Raw genomic sequence first — 19,648 nt, forward strand, 5'->3', positions numbered from 1 at the left:
TAAAGGGGGACAAAGAAAAACTTAAATTAAGGGGCCTATGAAACAAAAATGGCCAAAAAAAAGTTAACAAAAAACAATCAGAAAAATCAACAAAAGAAAAACAAAACAGACCATTAAAAAAAAAAAATCACATATCTGCAGAAGTAGCCTCTGAGCTAAGAAAGCCAGTATTGCTGGGCCTGGATTTACCTGCCTTTGCTCTTCTGTTCTGTATTACATGAGGCAGATCCCTGTGGGTTGTCTTTCCCAGAATTCCAATTCAGCTGGTTTCTGGGTGGCTTTGAAAAGCGAATGGAAAGATTTATGAAAGACTGGAAAGGTTAGGAAGGGAAAAGCCAGGAGTATTTCTCTCCTTCTGTTTCTGCCTTGGGAAATATCTCCATCAGGACTGTTTCTTTTCCAAGTTTCCATTGTTACATCTTTGGTTTTGTTGGTCCCTAGCCTCTGATAACAGCACCACCTCCTTTTGTGTCTCACCCTAGGGATGCTAATGGCTTCCTGCTTGTGCTAGTCTCTAGGTCACCTCAATGCCCTCTGTTTGGCTTTTCTACTCTTCCATCATCTGTAAAATCCTCTGCTGCATATTCCCTCTGTTGCAAAGCCTCTATAATTAAAACAGTGTGGTATTGCTCCAAGAGTAGATAGAAGGACAACAAAACAAATGAAAAGTCCAGAATTAGACTCAGGCATATATGGAAATTGGGTATGTGATAAAGTTGTCATCTCAAATCACTGTTGAAAAGGATGATCTTTAGAACAGATGATATTAGTACAGCTAGATAGCCATTTAAAAAAAAAAGCAAAAACAATTGAATCTGACTTCACATATTATCTCAAGATTAATTTTACATAAATATAAGAAATAAAATCACACAAGTTCAAGACGAAAACAGTGAATTCTATTATTACCTGAGAGTTGGGAAAGTCTTTCTAACTATTGACTTAAAATACGAAGCAGAAAAAGAAAAGTATGAGAAAATATACTACTTTTACAAAAGACAAAACATGATATTAAAAGCAAAATCAAAGGACAAATCAAGAGGAAATATTTGCAATTCACAAAGATCTAACCCAGTGTTTGTCAGCCTTAGCACTTTTGACATTTGGGGCAAGATAATTCTTTGTTGTGTGGGTGTCCTGAGCATTGCAGAATGTTTAGCAGCATCTTTGGACTCTACCTTCTAGAGGCCAATAGTACTCACTCCCCAGGTGTAACAACCAAACAAGCTTCCAGACATTGCCAACTATTCTGGGGAGGGGAGCAGAGAAGGAAGCAAATAATTTCCAGTTGAGAATCACTACTCTGTTCTAATATGTAAAAAGATCTTAAAATAGTGAAGGAAATATTCAAAACTCTAATAGAAAATTGGACAAAAGACATAGATAATTGATAAAAAAAGAGACAAAAAGCTCTTGAGCACCTGAAAGTATACTTAATCTCACTCATAATAAGAAAAGTACAAATTAAAACTACACTGAGATATTTCTTACTTATCAGATTGGCACTTATCCAAACATTGCTAATAACTCAGTGAGACATACATTACTGATGGAAGTGCAAAACAGCAAAACCCCTCTGAAGCAGAACTTAACAATCTCTAACAAAATTATCTCTATATTTTCCTTTGATCTAAGAACCTTACTTCCAAAAATCTCCAAAGAGATATAGCCCCACAAATACAAAACACATATGCACAAGGTTATTTATTGATGCTTTCTTATAACATCGGAAGGTTAAAAATAATTCAGATGTTCATCCACGGGGTGGTGGCATAAACTACAACACATATACCCAGTGAAGTATTCTGCAGACCTTAAAGAAAATGAAGACTATCTCTCTGTACTGATATGTAATAAGGTTCAGTGGAAAAAACAAGGTGCAGAACAGGGAGTGTGTTGTGTTACAAAAATATAACTTTTATAAAAATTGTAACCTCTAGCAGATGAATGGGAAGAATGAAGTAGGAGTAGATGGAAGGAAGCAAGAATTTATTAAGTACATCTTTTTACATAATTTTTCAAATTTTGAACTGCATAAATATCAAACATATTAAAAGATTTTAAAAACTGGAAAAGTTAAACCCTGAAGTTGGAGAGAAACCAAAACAAATATATATAGCTCTATTTTAAATTAGTGTTATAATTCAGAGAGAAAAATTGTTTCAAATAACCTTTGACACAGTACAGGCATACCTGGGAGATACTGTGGATTTCATCCCAGACCACTGCGAGGAAACAAATACTGCAAGAAAGCAATTCAAATGATTTTTTGGTTTCTCAGTGTGTATAAAACTTGTGTTGGTACTATACTGTGGTCTATTAAGTGTGCAATAGCATTATGTCTAAAAAGTTATATACACAATTTGTTTAAAAAATACTCAGTTGCTGGGCACCTCGGTGACTTAGTCTGTTAAGGGCCTGGTTCTTGATTTCAGCTCAGGTCATGAGAAGGCTCATGGTCTCAGGGTCATGAGATGGAGCCCTGCAACAAACTCCATGCTGGGCGTGGAGCCTGCTTAACATTCTCTCTCTCTCTTTCCCTCTCCCTTTACCTGCCCCCTCCCCCGAAAAAAAACAAAGAAACAAACAAACTCTATTGCTAAAAAATTTGAACCATCATCTGGGCTTTCCGTGGATCATAATCTTTTTGCTGGTGGGGATTTGCCTCGATGTTGATGACTGCTGACTGACCAGAGTGGTTGCTGTAGATGATGGTTGCTGACTGACCAGGCTGTAGCAATTTCTTAAAATAAGGCAACATTGAAGTTTGCCATATTGATTGACTCTTCCTTTCAGGAACAATTTATCTGTAGGATGCAATGCTGTTTAAAATCTTCTTTACCAACAGCAGAACTTTCAAAATTGGAGTCAATCCTCTCAAAGCCTACCTCTGCTTTATCTACTAAGTTTATGTAATATGCTAAAATCTTTTGTCGTCATTTCAACAAACTTTACATCATCACCAAGAATAGATGTTATCTCAAGAGACCACTTTCTTTGCTCATCCATAAGAAGCAACTCCTCGTCCGTTAAAATTTTACCATGAGATTGCAACAACTCAGTTACATCTTCAGGTGCCACTTCTAATTCTAGTTCTCTTTCTATTTCCACCACATCTATAGTCACTTCCTCACTAAAGTCTTGAACCCCTCAAAGTTATCCATAAAGGTTGGAATTAACTTCTTTCAAACTTCCATTAATGCTGATTTTTTTCACCTCTTCCCATGAATCATGCATATTCTTAAAGATATCTAGATGGTGAATCCTTTGCAGGAGGTTTTTTAATTTACCCTGCCGATCTGTCAGAGGAATTCTGTTTATGGCAGTCACAGCTTTGCAAAGTGTATTTCTTAAATAATAAGACCTGAAAGTCAAGATTGTTTCTTGATCCATGGGCTGCAGAATGGATGTTGTGTTAACAAGCATAAAAACAATATTAATCTTGCCCATCTCTGTCAGAACCCTTGGGTAACCAAGTGCATTGTCAATGAGCAGTAATAATTTGGGAAGAATTGTTTTTACTTCTGAGCGGTAGGTCTCAGTAGTAAATATTATAATAATAAAATATTCAGCAATCCATGTTGTAAACAGATCTGCTGTCATCCTGGCCTTGTTATTCTACTGATTGAGAACAGGGAGAATAGATTTAGCATAAATTCTTAAGATCCTAGGAGTTTTGTAATAGTAGATGACTACTGGATTCTACTTAAACTCACCAGTTGCATTAACCCCTAACAAGAGAGTCAGCCTGTCATTTGAAGCTTTGAAGCCAGGCATTGACTTCTTTAGCTACAAAAGTCCTAGATGTTATCTTTTTCCAATAATGACTGTTTCATCTATGTTGAAAATCTATTGTTTAGTGTAGCTACTTCCATTAATTACCTTAGCTAGATCTTCTGGATTTTGCTGCTTTTATATCAACACCTGCTTTCATTCACCTTGCACTTTTATGTTATAGAAACAAATTCTTTCCCTAAACTCCATAAACCAACCTCTCTCTTAGCTTCAAACTTTTCTTCTGCAACTTCCTCACCTCTCTCAGCTTTCATATAGTTGGAGAGAGTTAAGGCCTTGCTCTGCATTAGGCTTTGGCTTGAGGGAATGTTGTGACTGGTTTGACCTTCAATTCAGAACACTAAAACTTTCTCCATATCAGCAATAAGGCTGTTTTACTTTCCTATCATTCATGTGTTCATTAGTGTAGCATTTTAAATTTTCTTTAAGAACTTTTCCTTTGCATTCACAACTTGGCTAACCATTTGAAGCAAGAGGCCTAGTTTTTGACCTATGCTGACTTAGCTTTTGACTTAAAGTGAGAGATGTAGGATTCTTTCCTTTGCTTAAATACTTAAAGGCCATTAGGGTTATTAATTGGCTTACTTTCAATATTACTGTATCTCAGAGAGGCCCAAGAGAGGGAAAGAGACAGGGAATTTTTTACTTGAGTGTAGTTGTTGTACAATGTTATGATAGTTCCCAGTGTACAACTACCATGCCCACTTTATTATGAAAGACAAACAGCCAATAAATGTAGAAAAAATAATATTGTAAGAGAACCACAATTTTGTAATCCCAATGAAATGATTGTTCCAATAAATGATTATCAAAGGATGATAAATGAGAAATTGTCATTGGGAAATGCATGGTGTTGTTCTCAACAGTGTATTCATCCTCACAATTTACTTGCTAATTACAAAGGGAAAAGTAGATATTAGCAATGAAGAGATCCAGTGATCACTGCTCAAAAGTAATCAATTTTTCATAACCAAGAGAAGGGAACCCTGACATTATATGCTTCCTGATGTGTTGCAATATAACTGCTCAGGATCACCTAGAAAGTATTCTTGAAAGAAATGTTTTACCTAATATAACTGAGACTTTAGATCTAACTTACAAGTATAAGAAATATAGAGTGTAAAGGAAAAGTTAAAAATCCAAGAAGAAAACAATCAGATAGCTGTAGAATGTGAGACATTTTTATAAGACAATTGGCCTAATCTCATGAAAATATCAAAATCATTTAAAAAATAATGGGGAATTATTTTAGACTGAAAGAAACTAAAGTGATGTCAAATGAAATATGTGAATTTTGATTGAATCCTGGTGTGAAAATTGCTTGAAAAGCTGCTTCAAAAAGCAATTGCAAGGGTATTTTCGGGGAAATTGGGTAAATTAGATAGATTGGTTGATTAGATAAACTGATTATATATCAGTGGCGTTGTGTTATGTGTTAAATAGCATTATGATTATATAAGAAAAGTCCCCTCTTTTGTACATATGCTGAAATATTTCGGAGTAACATTATCACTGAAATATATTCTCAAATAATTCAGTAAGATAGATATAGATAGATGATAGATAGATAAAACAAATACGACAAATGTTAATCATTGAATATAGGTTGTTGAATGGTGTGCACATGTTCATTACACTATTTTTTTAGCTTTTCTGTTTAAAAAATTTTTTAATAAAAATATGGCTAAAAACATTGCTCAAATATAGGATGCAATATGGCTCAACATAAAGAAGGCTCAAATGTGTAGGGGGTTAGTGGAACACGATTATTCTATCCTTAGACTATTTAAAGAGGCACAAAACATTACTTAGTCTGAGATAGCTGATGTTACAGAGATGCTAGGATGGCACTGGATTCAGCTTCTAGAGCCACAAAGACACTGGGGACCTGTCTCAGCTGTTGGTGCTGACAGTGAAGCCGATTAGACAGGTATCTATGGATCTAAAGCATCTGGTAATGACTTACAAAAACAGGTAACAGTAAGTGGATGTTGGCAAGGGAGAGTCTACCTCAGCTATGATTGTTAAGTTTAATGGAACATAGTAATAGGGACAACACTGAGAAATCCAAAGCAGAGCAACTCTCACTAGGGAAACCCATAAGACAGATTTAGGCTGAGATTTAAACAAAGGATATAAATGAACTACATAAAATTGTAGGAACACTGATAGAGCCAGATAAGTTCTGAGAATCTCTTTAAAAGACTGGCAATGAATTCATTTAAAATTATATAATTAACACTTCACTTTCCTAGTCCCAGATGGCTTTCCCCTCTGGGTAAAAGGCAATGGTTTGTTAATAAGTACCTGACCTCATCCCACACGAGTTTCAGGGTGAAAAGGAAATATTACTTTAATTGACTAGTTGAAAATTTCATGTCTGGAATTTAATTACCTGTTAGAACTGTAGGTAAGATATCACAATCTCATAACATTTTAGTACCTTTTTAAAATGACCATAATCTATCAGAATATTGGTGGAAAACTGTATTAAAATAACATAAGTATTAGAATATAATTAATTCTAAGATTGAAGGAGAGACTTAAAAGCCCTTAAATGCACACTCTTGAAGCTTAGGTGAAAAGGAAGGTTCCCTTTAAGCAATAAAGCATGAAATGAACTTCAAACTTCTCTACTGCCTTCACGTTTTGCAGTCTAGTTTCTGGTTTTGGATCCTAGGGAAAATCTGAAGGTGGATGAAGTTGTTCTTTGTGAAATTACCCTGGCTTCTTTTTCAGAGTAGCTGGCTCTTTATGGCATTTGGAGTCTGTCTGTCCTACTTTACCTCTTAGTTATATAGGACTTTGGATTGTTTTCCAGGATTTAACTTAGTTGTTTTTGTCTGGCACCATATGTGTTCAGGGTAACATATTGTACGGTGTGTTGTCTCGGTATTTCATCACAAGACTGGGCTCATAGGAAGTTCTGGAGTCTTGGTGATAGCCTGATGAATAGGGGAGAGCAGGAATAAATGTTCTCTAGTCCCTGAACCTTAGAGATCCCTGTAAATTCACAACTTAAAAGTTAAGACTCATTAGAAGAGGTATATTTGCAAAGTCAAGGATTATGGATCAAATAAATTAGTTATTAGTCTAGTAGATAAGTACACTTACCCTCTTGGTATGCTTTCTCATCTGTAAGGACCCCCCAAATTCTTCAGTTTTATACTTTCATATGTAAAGAACAGATCTTTGCTGCTAAATTGGCACTTGAAAATTGCCCTCATTATTAAGGAAATAAGCATTTCTCTGAAAAATTTTTTCCATTTCCATTGATAATGCAAAGGTAAACCAAACCAGTATATAACAACAATAAATTCTTATGAAGTAGCATCTTACCAAATAATGCTTTACCATGTGTTAAAATATTCCACAGTGCTAAAGACATTTAGCCACATTAGCAAATGACCCAAATTAACATCAGTATTATTCCTTTAAAACTGATGACCCAAGTATGAATAAAACCTGAATTACATAGAACTTCAGGGTTTAAAATCAACTTGCACCATACCGATACTACTTAGGGTTCTTATCGTGCTGTGTTCCTTATGATTCAGTTGTAAATAGTCAGAATATGCAGCTGTTTGTGATTTCAAGGAAGAATAAGATGTTTATATAGAGAAAATGTTTCATTATCTTTGCTTTTTGAAATTTCTTTCTTCGTAAATGGTATTTTACAATATGTTTTCCCATCATTTCAAATCTTAAACAAGGTTGTTAAATAGGGTTTTATCATACATAGAAAAATTGCTACCTATTAATTTTCTTCCCTACTTCCTTCCCTAGTTCCATACATGCATACACAGCACTTACACACATTAGTTTTATACACAACACTTTCTGGCTCGTTATGTTACTGCAAAAGCACACTGTCTCAGGTTTTCTTGGCTTCTTACATCTACTTTGGTACCATGGCCAGGGGTTCAGGTGCACTATTGTTTCCTTTAGTTTTTTCATTTTAGTGGTTATTTTGAAGTTATGGATCATGTCTCAGCAGAATATTTATATGTCTGCATTCCTTCATGATGTGTGCCTTTTATATTATTCTAGGATGCCCTCTTTTTTCCTGCCTTAATTCTCTAATTTCTGGCTGATACTGGAGTCAGACATGTAATACAGACGCAGTGAGGGTCTGTATTAAAATGAAATATAATCCTATAATATCCAGCATGGAATTTTGAAGTACCATGAATCATGGTGTGAAAAATACTTTTTCAAATATCTGGAAAGACAATTATTAAATTTCGCTATAGTTTCACTCTTATTTTCTAAGTTTTACATATACCCAATTTCTTTTTTTTTTTTTTTTTTTTTAGATTTTATTTATTTGAGAGAGACAAGCAGGGAGAGAGTGGAGAAGGGCAAAAAGAGAGGGGAAAGCAGACTCCTTGCTGAGTGGGGAGCCCAACACAGGACTCAATCCCAGGATCCTGAGATCATGACCTGAGACTTCAGATCATAGTGAGTAATCTTAGAAATATTCTCTATGAAAGTAAATTGCATGGTCCAAGTAATGTGTTACTCTCCTACTGTGAGTTTATACCATTATTAAAATTGCTTTACACTAAAATACTAAACTACATAAGGATGCCTTATAAATAGAAGATATTCAACAAACAATTCTTGATGACAGTCTCATACCCCCCCTCAATTCAGCAAATTAAAATGAGTTGCAAAAGCTTTATGTAAGCCACACAGCTAGTTAGTTAATTGCAGAGTAATCTAGAAAACACACTCCTGTATCCCTCTCCAGCTCTGGGTTGGGTGATTAAATCACAGACACATTGATAGATTTGTTGGAAAAAGTTTATCTGTTCATCTAATCTAGGACATCCCTCACCTAACATATATAATCTACACATATATCTTTAACTTTCTAAAAATTTGATTATAGTTGACACACGATGTTACATTAATTTCAGGTGTGAAATTTAGTGATATTTAAACTTTTCAATTAGCTGAAGTGTCCAATGGTTAAAGCGCTTGGTCATTGTTCTTTATGATATCATTCTTTCTTAAAATTGAAGTATAATTGACATACAGTGTTCTATTAGTTTCAGGTATACAATACTGATTTGACAGTGTTCAGCACCATAAGGGTATTCACCATCTGTCATCATACAGCGCTATTACAATATTATTGACAATATTCCCTATAACATACTTTTCATCCCCATGACTAATTTATTTTATAACTGGAAGCTTATACCCTTTAATCCCCATTATTTATTTTACCCTTCTCTCCGCCCACCTCTTCTCTGGGAATTGTTAGTTTGTTCTCTGTATTTAAGAGTACATTTTTTTGTTTGTTTGTTCATTTGTTTTGCTTTTAGATTTCACACATAAGTGAAATCATATGGTATTTGTTGTTCTCTTTTTTCACTTAGCATTATATCCTCCAGATATGTCCATGTTGTAGCAAATGGTAAACTCTCGTTTTTTATGGCTGAGTAAGATTCCTGTGTGTGTGTGTGTGTGTGTGTGTGTGTACGCATGTGCATCACATCTTCATTCATTCATCTATTGATGGACATTGGGGTTGCTACCATATCTTGGAAATAATGCTGCAATAAACATAAGGGTAAAGATATCTTTTTGAATTAATGTTTTGTTTTCCTTAGGTAAATATCCAATAGTGGAATTACTGGGTCATATATTTCTCTTTTTAAATTTTTGAGGAGATTCCATAATGTTTTCCATAGTGGCTGTACCAATTTACATTCCCACCAACAGGGCATGAGAATTCTCTTTTCTCTATGTTCTCACCAACACTTGTTTTTTCTTATCTTTTTGATACTACCTGGTGATATTTCATTGTGAGTTTTATTTGCATTTCAATGTGATTAGTGATGTGGAACACCTTTTCATGTGTCTGCCATCTATATATCTTCTTTGGAAAATGTCTATTCGAGTTCTCGGTCCATTTTAATTAAATTATTCATTTTGATGTTGAGTTACATAAATTTTTTTGTAGTATATCTTAAAATCTGATATTACAATGCCTCCAGCTTTGTTCTTCTTTCTCAAGATTACTTTGGCTAATCAAGGTCTTGTATAATTCCATATATACTTAGGATTATTTATTCTAGTTCTGTGAAAAACGTTGTTGGTATTTTGGTAGGGATTGCACTGAATCCAAAGATTGCTCTGGTTAGTATGGACATTTTAATGATATTAATTCTTCCATCCATGAGCATGGAATACCTTTACTTTTGTGTCATCCTCAATTTCTTTCTTCAATGTCTTATAGTTTCCAGAGTACAGGTTTTTTCATTTCACTAAGTTTATTCCTAGGTATTTTATTCTTTTGGGTATAATTATAAATGGGATTGCTTTCTTAATTTCTATTTCTGCAACCTTCTTATTAGTGCACAGAAACATAATAGGTTTCTGTATATTAATTTAACATCCTGCAACTTTACTTAATTCAATTATCAGTTCTAACAGTTTCTTGGTGGAGTCTTTAGGATTTTCCACATATAATATTATGTCATCTGCAAATAACAACAGTTTTACTTCTTTTTTAAATTTTTAAATTTTTTTGACATTTTAAAATTAAAATTTAATAAACATATACTGTATTACAAGTTTCAGAGGTAGAATTTAATGATTCATCAGTTGTCTACAACACCCAGTTCTCATTCCTTCAAGTGCCCTCATTAATGCCCATCACCCAATTAACCCATCCCCCCTCCACCTCCCCTCCAGTAAGCTTGTTTATTTCCCATCATTAAGTGTCTCTTATGGTTTGTCTTCCTCTCTGTTTTCCTCCTATTTTATTTTTCATTCCCTTTCCATATGCTCATCTGCTTTGTTTCTTAAATTCCACACATGAATGAAATCATATGGTATTTTCCTTTGACTGACTTATTTTACTTAGCATCATACCCTCTAGTTCCATCAACTTCATTGCAAATGGCAACAGGTGAATGGTTAAAGAAGATGTGGAGATATATAGATATAGATACAGATATGTGTGTGTATATACACAAATGCATATACACACACATAGGAAACATATATATACATACATATATATCGCATATATAATGGAATATTACTCAGCCATCAAAAAGAATGAAATGTTGCCATTTGTAATGAAGTTTGCAACATCCCTGATGTTGGATGATGTTGAGCATTTTTTCATGTGTCTGTTGGCCATCTGTCCGTCGTCTTTAAACAAATGTCTGTTCATGTCTTCTGCCCATTTCTTAACTGGATTATTTGCTTTTTTGGTGTTGGTTTAGTAAGTTCTTTATAGATTTTGGATACTAGCCCTTTATCTGATAAGACATTTACAGTTATCTTCTCCCATAGCTCCCATAGCCTGCTTTTTAGTTTTGTTGATTATCTCCTTTGCTGTGCAAGAGTTTTTTTATCTTGATGAAGTTCCAACCATTCATTTTTGCTTTTGTTTCCCTTGCCTTTGGAGATGTTATCTAACAAGAAGTCACTGTGGCCTAGGTCAAACAGGTTACTACCTATGGTCTCCTCTAGGACTTTGATGGATTCCTGTCTCACATTTAGGTCTTTCATCCATTTTATTTTTGTGTATGGTGTAAGAAATTGGTCCAGGTTTATTCTGCATGTGGCTGTCCAATTTTCCCAACACCATTTGTTGAAGAGACTGTCTTTTCTCCATTGGATATTCTTTCCCACTTTGTTGAAGATTTGTTGGCCATAGAGTTGAGGGTCCATTTCTGGGTTCTCTATTCTGTTCCATTGATCTATGTGTCCGTTTCTGTGCCAGTACCATTCTGTCTTAATGATTATAGCTTTGTAATACAACTTGAAGTGATGCCTCCAGCTTTGGTTTTCTTTTTTTCAACATTCCTTTGACTACTCATGGTCTTTTCCATACAAATTTTAGGATTGTTTGTTCTAGCTCTGTGAAAAATGTTGATATTATTTTGACAGGGATAGCACTGAATGCATAGATTGCTTTGAATAGCATAGACAATTTAACAATATTTATTCTTCTAATCCATGAGCATGGAATGTTTTTCCATTTCTTTGTGTCTTCCACAATCTTTCATAAGTGTTCTATAGTTTTCAGAGTAGAGATCCTTTATTCCTTTGACTAGATTTATTCCTAAATATCTTATGGTTTTTGGTGCAGTTGTAAATGTGATCAATTCCTTGATTTCTCTTTCTTCTATCTCATTGTTAGTGCATAGAAATGCAACTGATTTCTGTGCATTGATTTTATATCCTGCCACTTTGCTGAATTCCTGTATGAGTTCTAGCAATTTTGGGGTGGAGTCTTTTGGGTTTTCCACATACGGTATCATGGCATCTGCAAAGAATGAAATTTTGACTTCTTTTTTGCTGATTCTGATGCCTTTTCTTTTTGTTGTCTGATTTCTGAGACTAGGACTTCTAGCACTATGTTGAACAACAGTGGTGAGATTGGGCATTTCTATCACGTTCCTGACCTCAAGAGAAAAGCTTTCAGTTTTTCCCCATTTAAAATGATATTCACTGTCGGCTTTTCATACATGACTTTTATGATATTAAGGTCTGTTCCTTTTATCTCTACACTAAGGAGAGTTTTTACCAAGAAAGATGCTCTATTTTGTCAAATGCTTTTCCTGCATCTATTGAGAGGATCGTATGGTTCTTGTCCTTTCTTTTATTAATATATACTGATTAATTCACAGATGTTGAACCACACTTGCAGCCCAGGAATAAATCCCACTTGCCATGGTGAAGAATCCTTCCAATATTCTGTTGGATCCTATTGGCTAGCATTTTGGTAGCATCATGTTCATCAGGGATATTGGGCTGTAGTTCTCCTTTATGGTGGGGTCCTTGTCTCATTTTGGGATCAAGTTAATGCTGGCCTCATAGAAACAGGAAGTTTTCCTTTCATTTCTATTTTTTGAAACAATTTCAGAAGAACAGACAGTAATTCCTCTTTAAATGTTTGGTAGAATTCCCCTGGGAAGCCATCTAGCCCTGGACTCATTTTTGATGGGAGATTTTTGATTACTGCTTAAATTTCCTTGCTGGTTCTAGGTCTGTTCAGGATTTCTCTTCCTTCCTTTTTCAATTTTGGGAGTTTATATGTTTCTAGGAATTCATCCATTTCTTCCAGATTGCCTAATTTGTTGGCATATAATTGTTAGTACATCTTACAATTGTTTCTATTTTTTTGCTGTTTGTTGTAATCTCTCCTCTTCCATTCATGATTTTATTTATTAGGATCCTTTCTCTGGATCTGGCCAGAGGTTTCCCAATCTTGTTAATTCTTTCAAGGAACCAGCTCTTAGTTTCATTGATTTTTTCTTTTTAAAATTTATTTCTATTTCATTGATTTCTGCTCTAATCTTTATTATTTCTTTTCTCCTGCTGGATTTATGCTTTATTTGCTGTTCTTTTTCCAGCTCCTTTAGGTGTAATGTTAGGTTGTGTATTTGAGACTTTCCTTTTTCTTTCTTTTCTTTTTTTTTCCATACAAAGACTAACAGACACATGAGAGAAATTTCAACATCTCTAGCCATCAGGGATATACAAATCAAAACCATACTGAGATACAACCTTACCCCAGTTAAAATTAACAAGACAGGAAAGAACAAATATTGGTGAGGATGTGGAGAAAGGGGAACTCTCTTACACTGTTGGTGGGAATGAAAACTGCTACAGCCACTCCTTTTTTTTTTTTTTAAGATTTTCTTTATTTGTGAGAGAGTGAGAGAGAGTAAGCAGGAGGGGCAGAGGGGTAGGGAGAAGCATGTTCCCCACTGAGCAGAGAGCCCAATATGGGGCTCGATCCCAGGATCATGGAAGTATGAACTGAGCCGAGGGCAGACATTTATTAAACTGACTAAGCCACCCAGCTACCCTGAGACTTCTTTGTTCCTTGAAGTCCTGCATTGCTATATACTTCTCTTTTGGGACCACCTTTGCTTATCCCAAAGGTTCTGAGCTGTTGTGTTTTTGCATTTGTTTCCACGTCTTTTTAAAAATTCTTCTGTAACTTCCTGCTTGACCCATTCACTCTTTACTAGGATGCTCTTTAACCTTCATGTATTTGTCATCCTTCCAAATTTTTTCTTGTAGTTGACTTCAAGTTTTAAAGCATTGTGGTCTGAAATGGTACAGTCTGAATCTTTTTTTTCCAGTCAAGTCCTGATTTGTAATGTGATCTATTCTGGTGAATGCTCCATGTGCATTTTGTTGCTTCAGAATGAAATGCTCTGAATATATCTGTGAAATCCATTTGGTCCAGTGTGTCATTCAAAGCCCTTGTTTCTTATTGATTTTCTATTTGGATGATCTGTCCACTGCTATGAATGGGGTGTTAAAGTCCCCTACTATTTTGTATTATTAAAAATTAGTTTCTTTAATTTTCTTATTAATTGGTTTATATAATTGGCTGTTCCCAAGTTAGGGGCATAAATATTTAGGTTGTTAGATCTTCTTGTTGGATAGATGCTTTTATTATGATATAGTATCCTCCTTCATCTCTTCTTAAGTCTTTGGTTTAAAAATCTAGTTTTTCTTGGGCACCTGGGTGACTTAGTGGGTTAAAAATTTCTCTTCAGCTCAGGTCATGATCCCATGATCCCAAGGTCCTGGAACTGAGTCTAGCATCAGGCTCCCTAGTTACCAGGGAGTCTGTTTCTCTCTCTGCTTGCCACTCTACCTGCTTGTGTGTACTCTCTCTCTCTCTCTGTGTCAAATAAAATAAATAAATAAATAAATATATATATATATATATAATATTTATTATATATATATTATATATAAATAAATAAAATCTTTTTAAAAATAAGATAAATAAAATCTTGTTTTTCTGATATAAGGATGGCTACTCCAACTTTCTTTTGATGTCCATTGGCATGAAAAATGGTTCTTCACCCCCTCACTTTCAATCTGGAGGTGTCTTTACATCTAAATGAGTCTCTTGTAAGCAGCATATTGATGGGTCTTGTCTTATACCCTATTGTCTTTTGATAGGCACATTTAGTAATTTACATTCAGAATAATTTTTAAAGATACGAAGTTAGTGCCATTGTATTACCTGTAAAGTCATTGTTTCTGTAGATTGTCTCTGTTCCTTTTTGGTCTTTGTTATTTTGGGACTCTCTGTCTACTCAAAGGATCCCCTTTAATATTCAGTTCTACTTCTTCCTTACCCATTTGGGTGCTTTTTATTACTTTTTCTTGTCAGATTCCTGCAGCTGGGATTTTCAGTACTGTTTTGCATAAAAATACTGAGAATGAACAACCTTGTCTTGTTCCTGATCTTAGAGGAAAAGCTCTCAGTTTTTCACTATTGAGGAGAATGTCAGTTGTGGGTTTTTATATACGACCTTTGTTATGTTGAAGTATCTTCTCTCTAAACCCACTTTGTTGAAAGTTTTTATCATGAATGGTTGCTGTATTTTGTCAGATGCTTTCTCTGCACCTGTTGGGATGACCATATAGTTTCTTTTATCCTTCCTCTTTTTAATGTGATGTATCACACTGATTGATTTGCAAATATTGGACCACCCTTGCATCCCTGGAAGAAATTCCACTTCATCTTGGTGAATGATTTTATTAAGGTATTGCTGAATTTCGTTGCTAATATTTTGTTGAGAATTTGTGCATTAATGTTCATCAGAGATACTCGCCTATAATTTTCTTTTTTGTCGTGTTTGTCTGGTTTTGGTATCAGGATAATGCTGGCTTCACAAAATGCACTTAGAAGTTTTCCTTCCTCTTCTATTTTTGGAGTAGTTTCAGAAGAATAGGCATTTTTTAGATTAAAAAAAAATTTTTTTTCGCTACTGCGTCATTATTTATTAGGTTTTTTGAAGTTTTAGGTATGATAAGTATGGAATGCAAAACAAATATGGTCCCCACCCTTCCCTTTCTAGCATTTGCAAAGAATCAAGAGGCTGATTGAACAATTCTTTACATTTCTATACTACCTTTGCACAAAGCCTTGTAGTGTATTATCAAAACTACCCGCACACCCTTACTAAAATGCTCTACCTTTCAAATACTGTAAATAAAAATTTAACCCTGTTAATAATATAATTTCTTTAAATTTTTTGTAACTAGACTGAAATTTCAGCTCTATAATTTTCTACATGTCTTCAAAAGTCTTCCAGTAGGAAAGAAGTTTTCATCCTCTGTAGGAATAGAGAGGAATTCCTTTGACCCCCAGGCCAGTTATCTTGAAAATTCCACCAGCTTCAGGCTGCTACAGAATACCCTTTGGGTCCATTCAACCCTGGACACAGGTCACATACATTTTAGAGTAGTCCTTCCCTTTGAAGCAACATGAAGTTGTTTTATCAACAGGCAACATCACAGTCTGGAGTCTTTTCCTTGTCTTAGGAACTAAAAAAGTCACTCTTCCTTCTTTGAGAACTCCCCCTCACCATCAATACACATTCCATCTGGAAATTATTCTTCTTTCTCCAACTTGTAAACACTTCTGGAGTTGGAGATCTTTCCTGTTGCAGGTCATAATCAAAGGCATCCATATAATAGGATAGGCTGTCAATGCAATAGATTTTGTAGTCTAGGGATCAATCCAAACCATTGTAAATGTCTACCTGATCAAAGCTCTTTTCCATGTGGTGGTCAGGAAAAGAGAATATAGGGACCCCTGGCGCCACTCCAGAACTACTGAGGCCATTTCCTCAGCCATGGTGCCAGCAAAATATCTCCCAGGAAGTTCCACCTTCCCATTATTGAACTGATTGTTTTTCTTGCCTTTATCTACTGTAGCCAGGACAACTGTTGACTGATCTTCCCAGTTCAAAGGACAGAACTTTGTTCCAATGGTGGTGACATAGCCTCCTGCCAGGCGAAGTGTCACAGAGATAATGTGGACATCCACGGTCACTTACTCCACCCCTGAGTAATTCCTACTTACTGCTTCCTGAGCAATTCCCACTGGTAAACCATTTTTGCAGGAAGATCTACAAAGAGCAGAGCTTTGGATACCTCTTCCTACTGGAGACTTGGGGCACTGGCAGTTCTTTGGAGAAACACACTCAATCTTAATGAAGACATTGTCATGGGGGGATCTTAGTGCTAGTGACCGTCAGAGAGCTGATTTGGTATTAACTCCTTTCTTTTTCCTTCCTTCCTTCCTTCCTTCTTCTCTCCCTCCCTCTCTCTTTCTTTCTTGGAAGAGAGAGGGTGAGTGGCAGGGAAGAGGGGCAGAAGGAGAGGGAGAGAGAGAATCCCAAGCAGGCTCCTTAACTGGCATACAGCCTATTGCTGGGGCTCAGTCTCATGACCCTGAGATCATGACCTGAGCTGAAATTAAAAGTTAGAATCTTAACCAACTAAGCCACCCAGGTCTTAGGTGTTAACTCTTTTTTAAATGTCTGGTTTACCTTCACCTGTGAAGCCATCTAGTCCAGGACTTTTGATTGCTGATAGTTTTTTGATTACCAATTCAATTTCATTACTAGTAATAGGTCTGTCCTAATTACCTATTTCTTCCTGATTTCATTCTGGAAGATTGTATGTTTCTAGGAAATTATCCATTTCTCCTGGGTTAAATTATTAGGTCATTAATATCTCTGGCCTCTAATATCTTGCCACTTGAAATGTGACCTATGGACCATCAATATTAGCATCACCCAGAAGATTGTTATACATGCAGTCTCAGGCCCAACCCAGACCAGTTAAATCAGAATATTTTTTAATAAGATAATTGAGTGACTTGTACACATATTAAAGTTTAAGGACACTGTTTTAACATCAATATAAATTTAAATATGTGTGTAATCTGTGCCTATATATACATGTATTTTCATATTAATTTACATTTTCCCCTCTTTCAGGACTTTATATGACTTTATTCACCATGGTAAAAACAATAAAATTCAATAAAATAACCTAATTGTAGAAATTATTTGTTCTCGTACAAATGACCAGTTATTCCCCAAAGGTCATCTTCTAAGCATATATGGCTATGAAGAATTTTTACAGAGGTATCTTTATTATTTAGGTAAATTTTGATTATTGTTATATCAAAAATGTTATTCAGCAGCACTGAATTTTTTCTTTTAAAGAAACTTTGTACAAATACTATATTCTTATAACCAGTATAATTAACTCATTTTCCCCCTTTAACTTAAATTTGAAATTTTATGAGTTATGTTCATAGTCTTATTTTTTGCTTTGTTTTGTATTTTGTGTATTTATGGCAACAAGTATATAAGTGGCCTGCAACTTGTGTGACCATCCCAGAAAATGGAATTTTCAGTACGAAACCAAGAAAATCCTGGGCAAAACAAGTCATTTTCTCTATGATAAAGCTTACTAGGATTGATCAAAAATTTAAGAAGTATTTCCAATGAGTAATTTTTTATTTGGAATAATATTAGCATGTTGATTCAATACTGATTTTTAGAAACTACAGAAGGTTTGAGTATGAGCATTATGACATTTTCATAAAAGAGTAAGTTTTAAAACACCTGCTTCATTTCTTTTTACAGATAGTTTTTAAAGCAATCAAAAAAAAGTCTTCTCTCGGGATGCCTGGGTGGCTTAGTTGGTTAAAAAAAACGACTACTTTCGGCTTAGGTCATGATCTCAGAGTCCTGGGATTGAATTCCGTGTCGGGCTACCAGTTCCATGGGGAGTCTGCTTCTCCCTCTGACCTTCTCCCCTCTCATGCTCTCTCTCACTCTCTCTCTCTCTCAAATAAATAAATAAAATCTTAAAAAAAAAAAGTCTGCTCTCATGTACGTCAGTCACAAGTACCTATTTGACAGAAAACTCACCTTCTCTAATGTACCACGATAATAATTGTCCTGAAATTCCTTAAAGACAAACCGTGACAATATGATACAACTTTTGAAAAGTTTTCTTTTCTCTGCTGGTATTGCATAGTTATTCTAACTAGTAATCTAATAAACTAAAGTGGTCAATAAAGTAGATTGCCATCGACTTTTTCCCTCTGTGTTTCTATGAGTATCTAAAGATTGACAACAGTTTCATAGAAGTAAAAATGTATTTCTTTTCAGATACCCATTGTCATTTTAAAAATAAAAAGGAACAAGGACTGTACAAAATATAAGGAAGCCTTTGGACCCTAGAACTAGCATAGGCAAGAATCAAACTGAGAAGATTATTTAGTTTTATAGAGAGGCCACTTATTATAAAAAGAAAGAATGACTCACAGGGGATAAGAACCCAGATGGCAGAACCAAGAGTCATGGAGAATAACTATCAGGGAGCAGAACTGAGCCCTGTTCACAGAACAGGCAACATGTACCTGGCTGGAATTCGGTATTTCTATGGACTGATGACTCTTCCATCTTTTTTAAATGGAATTTTCTACTGTGGTTAATCTATGCTTGTGTGATCATTATATGATAGATATGTGGGTGGCAGATAACCTGTCTCTTTAGTTCACAGGACTTCTGACCAAGAGGAATGGTACTTAAGTGCTTTGTTTAAGATATCTTATCTAAGGAGACTCAAATGCATCTAGACCTAATTTAGAAGATAAACCTCAGCTTGAGACTAATGTTAAATGGGATGCAACTTTTGAGGGATTTCGGGAAGAGTTGAGTATTTTTTGCCTGTGGGAGGGATGTGAATTGTTGGATTAGAGGGTAGACTGTGGAAGACTGTATTTTTATAAAGATAGCATAGCTATATCCCTAACCTCACATGTTCATCTAGAATCTTGCCACTTCCCCATCATGAAGTAGAGTCTAATTTCGCTCCCAAAGAATCTGGATAGATCTGAGGCTCACTTATAACCAACAGATTGTGATGGAATTGATGCTGTATGACCTCTGAGGTTAAGTCAGAAAGGCAATACTACCTCCCCCTTGCATCTGGAACATTAGCAATTGAACCCTGCATCACCATGTAAGTAGTC

At 35.2% G+C, this 19,648-nt stretch overlaps 1 protein-coding gene and 1 pseudogene across 15 annotated transcripts in view; both read right to left on the reverse strand.

Moving 5' to 3' along the window:
- The window catches only part of ANKS1B (ankyrin repeat and sterile alpha motif domain containing 1B), a 1,097,747-nt gene that overhangs the window by 557,986 nt on the left and 520,113 nt on the right, over positions 1 to 19,648 (reverse strand). The gene's annotated exons all lie outside the window — the stretch shown is intronic.
- Positions 15,914 to 17,159, reverse strand: LOC116877437 (annotated as a pseudogene).

This window comes from Lontra canadensis, unplaced genomic scaffold (assembly GCF_010015895.1).
Source record: "Lontra canadensis isolate GAN:19392208 unplaced genomic scaffold, GSC_riverotter_1.0 scaffold52, whole genome shotgun sequence".
NCBI lineage: Eukaryota > Metazoa > Chordata > Mammalia > Carnivora > Mustelidae > Lontra > Lontra canadensis.